The sequence below is a fragment of the Oncorhynchus nerka genome, linkage group LG28 (assembly GCF_034236695.1).
Source record: "Oncorhynchus nerka isolate Pitt River linkage group LG28, Oner_Uvic_2.0, whole genome shotgun sequence".
NCBI classification, from domain to species: Eukaryota; Metazoa; Chordata; class Actinopteri; order Salmoniformes; family Salmonidae; genus Oncorhynchus; species Oncorhynchus nerka.
In genome coordinates, this window is record NC_088423.1 from 19,539,520 (window position 1) to 19,547,098 (window position 7,579).

Genomic DNA, 7,579 nt, shown 5'->3' on the forward strand with positions numbered 1-7,579 from the left:
TATACTGGAAAATGACTACATGACTTTCAAATGCTGTTTTATATGAAATGTAAATCTTAAGAGCTTCATAAGTGAAACCAATGTGTAATTTGACCTCAACTATCCAACCTACCTTAACTAAACTAAAATCACCTTTGTATACTTGGCACTGTACAGAGTTGGCATGATATGATATATCTGTATGTATCTCTGTATGTATCACACATGCAAGACACTCGCACACACACACAGTACAGATGTAGGATGTTAATTTGAGACAGTTTTATACCGCAGGAAAATAATCCTGCAGCAACAGGAAATGTTCATTATTACGTGGATTATACATTTTTCATCAAGGCAAAATAAAGGCTTCTAACTTTAGCATTTTCTGCTGTGTAGAAAATTTGCAGCAACAAAAGAGTGATCAAATTAAGATCCTACATCTGTACACGACACACACACACACACACACACACACACACACACACACACACACACACACACACACACACACACACACACACACACACACACACACACACATTTGATCCCATACTCCTAGCACACAATGACTACATCATGCTTGTGACTCTACCAAATAATTGGATGCATTTAAAGTTTGTTTTGGGTTATGCTTGCCCAATAGGAACTTAATGGTGAACGATGACTGGATTAATTTTCTTTCTAAGTGAGTAGATAAGATGTTTATGAACACATCAAAAATATGTTTATTTTATTTAAGCAGGTAGTCACCATTGAGACCAGGGTCTTTTTCACAAGGGAGACCTGCATATATATATACTATTTCAAAATAAAATACAAAACAATTAAAATACATCACAACACAAATATTCAAGAAAAACAATTACATTCTTCAATAAGAAGGTCCCCAATCAATATTTGTAATTGCCCGTGCTGCACCAGAACATCCAACTGAAATGCATTTTGTAGTTGGTTCCAGCAATGAGGTGCTTTAAAACTAAAAGCGGATTTACCTAGTTCGGTGGAGACCTGATAATACCATGATTAAGAAAAATCATGAATGTTGATGATTGAGAAAGTAACAGAGGCAACAACAAAACATGCTATGTGCAAGGAATATGGGACAAAATACTAAACTTTTGAGTACTTTAATTCACTAAGTACATTTGTAATAATGTAAAACAGATGTTTGACATTCTGTACTGTCTCCTCACATGAAACATTTGAACTCAAATCCAAAATGCTGGAGTATAGAAACAAATGAAACATTTTATATTCACTGTCCAAATACATAAGGAGGGAAGTGTACGTATATATGCAGTGAGTGAGTTATGTGGACATATATCACACATTTGTAATAAAGTTATATGTTAGGTGTCACAAACGTTACATTGAATGGACCAAGGCACAGCGTGCGTAGAAATGAAAAAACTAGACTACCCACCCTAGTCACACCCTGACCTAACCAAAATAGAGAATAAAAAGGATCTCTAAGGTCAGGGCATGACATTAGGTTCATAACCTAAAACCACTATTCTATTGTTAATGTGTTTATGGAGCTTGTAATTAATGGTGTGAACACGGTTGACAAAGTAAGATGACGATTCAGTCACAGATAATATTTCTTGCCAATAGAGAAGGAATGTATCTTTCAACAGCTGCAATTCAACACTGTCTCCTTTTATGGACAGATTGGAATGAATGAGTTGTTGAAAAACTCAAGACTATCATCAGGCACTAATAACACTGAAGGATTTCAAAAACATAGGCTAAATGTTTTGATATTAACTGACTAACCTCGTCCACGGGCTAATTGCTACCACATAAGTATGGGTTCAACAGAAAGAGAGTCGACTGGTGGACGAGACTATCAACTGACTGACTCCTACAAACCCACATTAATCATCAGTCCCCAACAGGCCTTCCAGCGTAATTGGAGGTATGAAGTATTCCATTCATCCAGATGACTAATTTGAAAGACAAGTCTAACCTTAATTACGTTTACATGACCATTGGGTAAAAGATCTGAAGCCTTGTGGTTTAAGGTTGAGCCCTGATCAAGAGAGATTCCAGAGGCATGACTAGGTCGAGGCTCCTGGGTGGTGTGGTTGTGTGGGCGGTGAGGGTTGCATGTTGTATAGGGGGATAACCATAAAACAAGCTGTCACTGGTGAGTCACTGGAAGGAGATCTTCACAGAGTTGCTACACTTAACCACCTTCAAGTGCTGCACTGTGGCTGACCCATTGCTTCTAGCCCATTGGGTTGTGAGCACAAAGACACATTTCTGTTCTCTGTAAGATAATGGACAATAAGGCATATAGCCCCTGAATCCTAGATCAACACTCCTCTCTGAGATACTTTATGAATACCTTGCCCTGGTTCTGTATGTTGTAGACGATCCTTCTCTTTGCTGTAAACAGCTATCTCACAGCAGGATCTCGTGTCAATGGCCTGGCGTGCCTGGGGTAGACTGACAGTCCTCACAGAGCTGCTCTCCTCTGCACACTGACCATCTATAGCCTTTAGCTTCAGTAGGGTTGTATGGGAAACATAAATTAACCACTCCGATCCACATTATTATGATTAGAGTCTCAAATCCCATGACACATGCACTAACGTTTTACTCTTGACCTTCACACAGCATACAAACAAAAAAATCAATACCAGTGAGATTAGAATTTAATAGCCTGGTGGGTCCCTCCAATGACCAGAGGAGTTGGCAAGACAGCACAAACCAATTTGGAACCAGGCTAGGAATGTTTTATTGCCTGGCTGAAGCGACAGACTCTGGCTGACTCTGTCTGGGAATCCGCTTTGATGTTATCGCCACGATGCGTCGATAATGAAGGGGGCTGTGCTTTTACGAGTTCGTTCTCTTCTGTGTCTCTTTCAATCTCTCAGCATTACAAGGAAAACCGTGTTCATACTGTAGGGGAGAGTGAGATAAGTTGTGCCAAAGGGTTAGTTGAGCCCCCCCTTGTTTTTAGCAAACCATACACAAAATGAATCACGTGACCAAATATTTAGGAAGAGGTCATCACTTCGTGCAGTCTGTGAAGGAAGAAACCACATGGAAAAAGTGGTAAGCAAGTTAGGTCCAAAAAACTGATTATCACAAAGTCAAATGAATTTATTGTATTATAGGTTTCATGATGCTTGAAACCAAAGTAGACCATTTTAAGATTGTTTTGTACATATCTATAAACTACAATACGAGGTCCTAAACCTAGCATGAAAGTGCATCCTCATAGCTGCGTGGGCTAATATAGTTCAAATGGTTGCTTTGGGTAAATTGTGCCATTTGGCTAATCAATATACCCCATACAATGATGATTATATTTAGTCAGTTTTATGCATAATATGCATAGTATTTTGAAGACACCTCGTATTTGTGTGATTAGTGCATTTCAAATGATGAAAAATGCCTTCATCAGGTGGGTTTGCTCCCATCTAGGCCACAATTGAAGCGTTTCTTCCCAGGCGTAATGCAAGGCTTTATCGCTGGGATTTGAGGTTACACCAGGGCCTGAGAACTGGCGTACCGGAAACCCCTGCAGCCCCTGCAAGGCTTTATCGCTGGGATTTGAGGTTACACCAGGGCCTGAGAACTGGCGTACCGGAAACCCCTGCAGCCCCTGCAAGGCTTTATCGCTGGGATTTGAGGTTACACCAGGGCCTGAGAACTGGCGTACCGGAAACCCCTGCAGCCCCTGCAAGGCTTTATCGCTGGGATTTGAGGTTACACCAGGGCCTGAGAACTGGCGTACCGGAAACCCCTGCAGCCCCTGCAAGGCTTTATCGATGGGATTTGAAGTTACACCAGGGCCTGAGAACTGGCGTACCGGAAACCCCTGCAGCCCCTGCAAGGCTTTATCGCTGGGATTTGAGGTTACACCAGGGCCTGAGAACTGGCGTACCGGAAACCCCTGCAGCCCCTGCAAGGCTTTATCGCTGGGATTTGAGGTTACACCAGGGCCTGAGAACTGGCGTACCGGAAACCGCTGCAGCCCCTGCAAGGCTTTATCGCTGGGATTTGAGGTTACACCAGGGCCTGAGAACTGGCGTACCGGAAACCCCTGCAGTCCCTGCAAGGCTTTATCGCTGGGATTTGAGGTTACACCAGGGCCTGAGAACTGGCGTACCGGAAACCCCTGCAGCCCCTGCAAGGCTTTATCGCTGGGATTTGAGGTTACACCAGGGCCTGAGAACTGGCGTACCGGAAACCCCTGCAGCCCCTGCAAGGCTTGGGGGCCCATGCGCCTGTCATCAATGTCTATTTTCTTTAATTTAATAAATAATTTTGACAGTAAACCTCCAAAATGTCATTCATATGAACATTTTTCATTTCCATATGTTCTATGAAGCTAAGTGTTTGTTTCCTGGGCTTCAGGAATGAGAAAGGGATATAGGTGAACAAATGCTGTGGTCAAGGCTACGACGGCACCAGCACGAAGAGTGGAGCTTACTAAGGTGTTCAAAAGCGCATATCAAAGGGTCTGAATACTTGTGTAAATAAGGTATTTATGTTTTTGACTTGTAATATATTTGCAAGAAATTCTAAAAACCTATTTTCGCTGTGTCTTTATGGGGTATTGTGTGTAGATGAGTATATATTTTTTTCATCCATTTTAGAATAAGGCTCTAATGTAACAAAATGTGGAAAAAGTCAAGGGGTCTGAATACTTTCTGAATGCACTGCATAGAAAGGTTTGGAAAACACACATACTGTACACCTACACATTAACACACAGAAACAGTACAACCTCCATATATTTCATAACGTGGACTGTGAAGAGACACAAAGGTACAGACAGACACATGCATACGCATACAATGTGACATTGTTGTATGGTGATATTAAAAATGTTGTACTGTAGATATGTAGTGGTGTAATAAGGTTATATGATGTACTTTTTTATATTTTGTTGTATATATAATGTACGTGCTTTAATATGTTTGGACCCTAGGAATGGGGATCCCTAATAAATACAAATACAAATATCATAGGCCTAATAGTACTATAGAGTTCTTTTTACTTACACACAATATAGCTGGGTCACCACATCCTGCCCCTAGGGATCCATGGCCCTGTAACGCCCCAACCCAACACACCCGACTCAGCTTTAGGATCTTAGTGAAACATTCATTGTTTTCAGGTGTGTTAGCCCAAGGCCAGAGTGACCACAGTACACCGGACCCACACGGCCAGGACTGAGCAGCCCAGTAGCAAGCGATTGCCTAAACAGGTGTCTCCTCTGACGTATCCATGTTTTCAATACAGACTCCCTTTGTCGTACAGTATTCCATATAAGGCATCCAGCCAGACCTTTTGAAAGTTGCACAGTATACCCTTAATCTGAAAACAAATCTAGTGATACTGTACATAACTTGACATTTCTTCCAAACATTGTAGGAGGATAACCAACCTTGCAATGAATTGCAATGCATTTATTTGCCACTATAAATGCTAGGTTACACAGTTTATTCTGATAACAGTCTCCAGTATCAACATTTTCAAGCAAATAAAAACAGGGAGAAGGGAGAACCTGTAGACATACTTAGATAAAAGTACATACTCTTTGTCAGAATTCAGCCAGCCTTCACAAGACCACAACATATGCAAATATGTCACCTTTTGTGCTTTACACCTCCAGCAGAATACAACTTCTGAGTGCATGATATTCAGTTTCACTGGCATTAGGTACGTTCTATGGATGGTCTTTTATGTCTGAGATGTGAACATGACTGGGCATTTTAACATATCTGGATCCATTCATCATTATCAATAAAGTCTCCCAGGTCTTTCTCACACATTGGGAAAAGCCTCTATCAACCCTTGATACAGTTTGGAAATCATCTTTGGAGGTTTGTCAGACTGCCTTAAAATAACATCTGGCTTGTCCAGTGTTTGTTGGACAGAGGAAATAAAGTGTTGTATCTGCAAAACTTCACCTCACCTCTGTCACAGACTGGTCTTCCCTGGCTGCCTGACCCTGTTGAGGCCCCCGTCACCATCGAATCCGCCTAAATTGAGGCATGACAAAGAATTACCTTGGTGTACATTTATACATTATATAGGTGGTTCAGGTGCTTATACACCTGCATTGCTTGCTGTTTGGGGTTTTAGGCTGGGTTTCTGTACAGCACTTTGAAATATCAGCTGATGTAAGAAGGGCTATATAAATTTTTTTGATTTGATTATGCAAGAATATAATCAATGGTTCAATAACTGAAATTACCATTATTCCCAGATCCCAGACTGTAGCTTTAAGTTTAAACTGCACGACTGTTGGTCTACTCATCAATTCAGGATTAAACCCTGTATCATTCATTGAATACACTGCAAAATTCACCTGAGCTCCATAGACTGGTCTTACCTGGCTGTCTGGCCCTGCTGGGACCCCTGTCACCATCTGATCCTGCTAAAACATGATGAGCATAGTGGGATGTCTGCGGGACCTACGATCCTGACAGAGATCATTGCGGACAAAAATTGCCCCCCCTCCGTCCCTCTTTACCGTCCCCAGTGAAAGTTGCGCCCCTGAATTTAGATAGTTCCTTACCTAACTCACAGTATTTGCCACCATAATCATCTGCGCATAGGCAGAATATGGGTTCTAACAGACAGTGAGGGGACAGAGGTGTCACAGGGAAAGCAGAAGTCACCTAGAAACAGTAACAAATGAAAAACAAGAGAGTGATAAGCTCTGAGTACATGTGATGAAGATATACTTGATTTGTTTTTGTTGCATTTTCGGTGGCAAAGAGCTTGATTGAGCTTGATGTACCTAATAATCCCCAGTTTACAATTGGCTCATTCATCCCCCTCCTCTCCCCTGTAACTATTCCCCAAGTCGTTGCTGCAAATGAGAACGTGTTCTCAGTCAACTTACCTGGTAAAATAACGGACAAATAAATAAATAAAATAAAATACCTGATCTTCTTTGATAGGGAAAATCAAACCCCCCACCCATGGACAGCACCCTCGCCACAAAATAATTTCCCGCAGCCATAGGGCAGGGTTGATAGTTCTCTGAATAAATGGGCACCTCATGCATTTTACAATTGTACCCGTGGATGCCACTGAGAGTCCCTGTTGTACTACTAATAAGCAAAGCCATTATGAGAAGGAATAAAACACAGCTAACCAGCATAAAACACAGCTAACCAGCAACCACATAAACTATTGACTGCATCATATTAAATATAAGTTTGTATTTTAAGTATCAGTCTATCAAAATGTATTGCTAATAATTAGTCTACATTGTGCAGTGTTGTTATAGAGGAAAGGTAAACCACATCTAATGAATTATTTATCATTTATAATTCGTAGGCCTCTTATTCGTACATGCTGTTACAGGTTGCTGGCTGTAGATGAGCTGATTCATCAGGTGTTTAGGTAAATGGTCAAGGAATTACGTCAGTCAATTCACATGAAAGATGTGAACTAAAACAAATATGTACATTTTTATCCCGGAAGTCGCCATGCCTGGATTCTGCTTAGTTCAATTCCTCCAGACTGTGCGTCGCGAAGGCTCAGGACAACTGGAGGAGGGTGTGACGGATGAGGGAGACTATCCACGAGGAAGACGACGCACGAGCGACCGACGGACGGA

At 41.5% G+C, this 7,579-nt stretch overlaps 1 long non-coding RNA gene across 2 annotated transcripts; it reads right to left on the reverse strand.

Annotated features, from left to right (window-relative positions):
• Window positions 1-683: 683 nt before the first annotated feature.
• Window positions 684-7,515, reverse strand: LOC115112966 (uncharacterized). Of its 2 annotated transcripts, none has more exons than XR_003861054.2 (6): window positions 7,428-7,515; window positions 6,527-6,629; window positions 6,341-6,382; window positions 5,921-5,987; window positions 5,004-5,051; window positions 684-2,889 (listed from the first exon to the last, which is right to left on the reverse strand). It is a non-coding gene; the product is annotated as an uncharacterized LOC115112966 (long non-coding RNA). The 2 variants fall into 2 exon arrangements; XR_003861053.2 differs by having other exon boundaries at window positions 6,341-6,385.
• Between the last annotated feature and the right edge of the window lie 64 nt (window positions 7,516-7,579).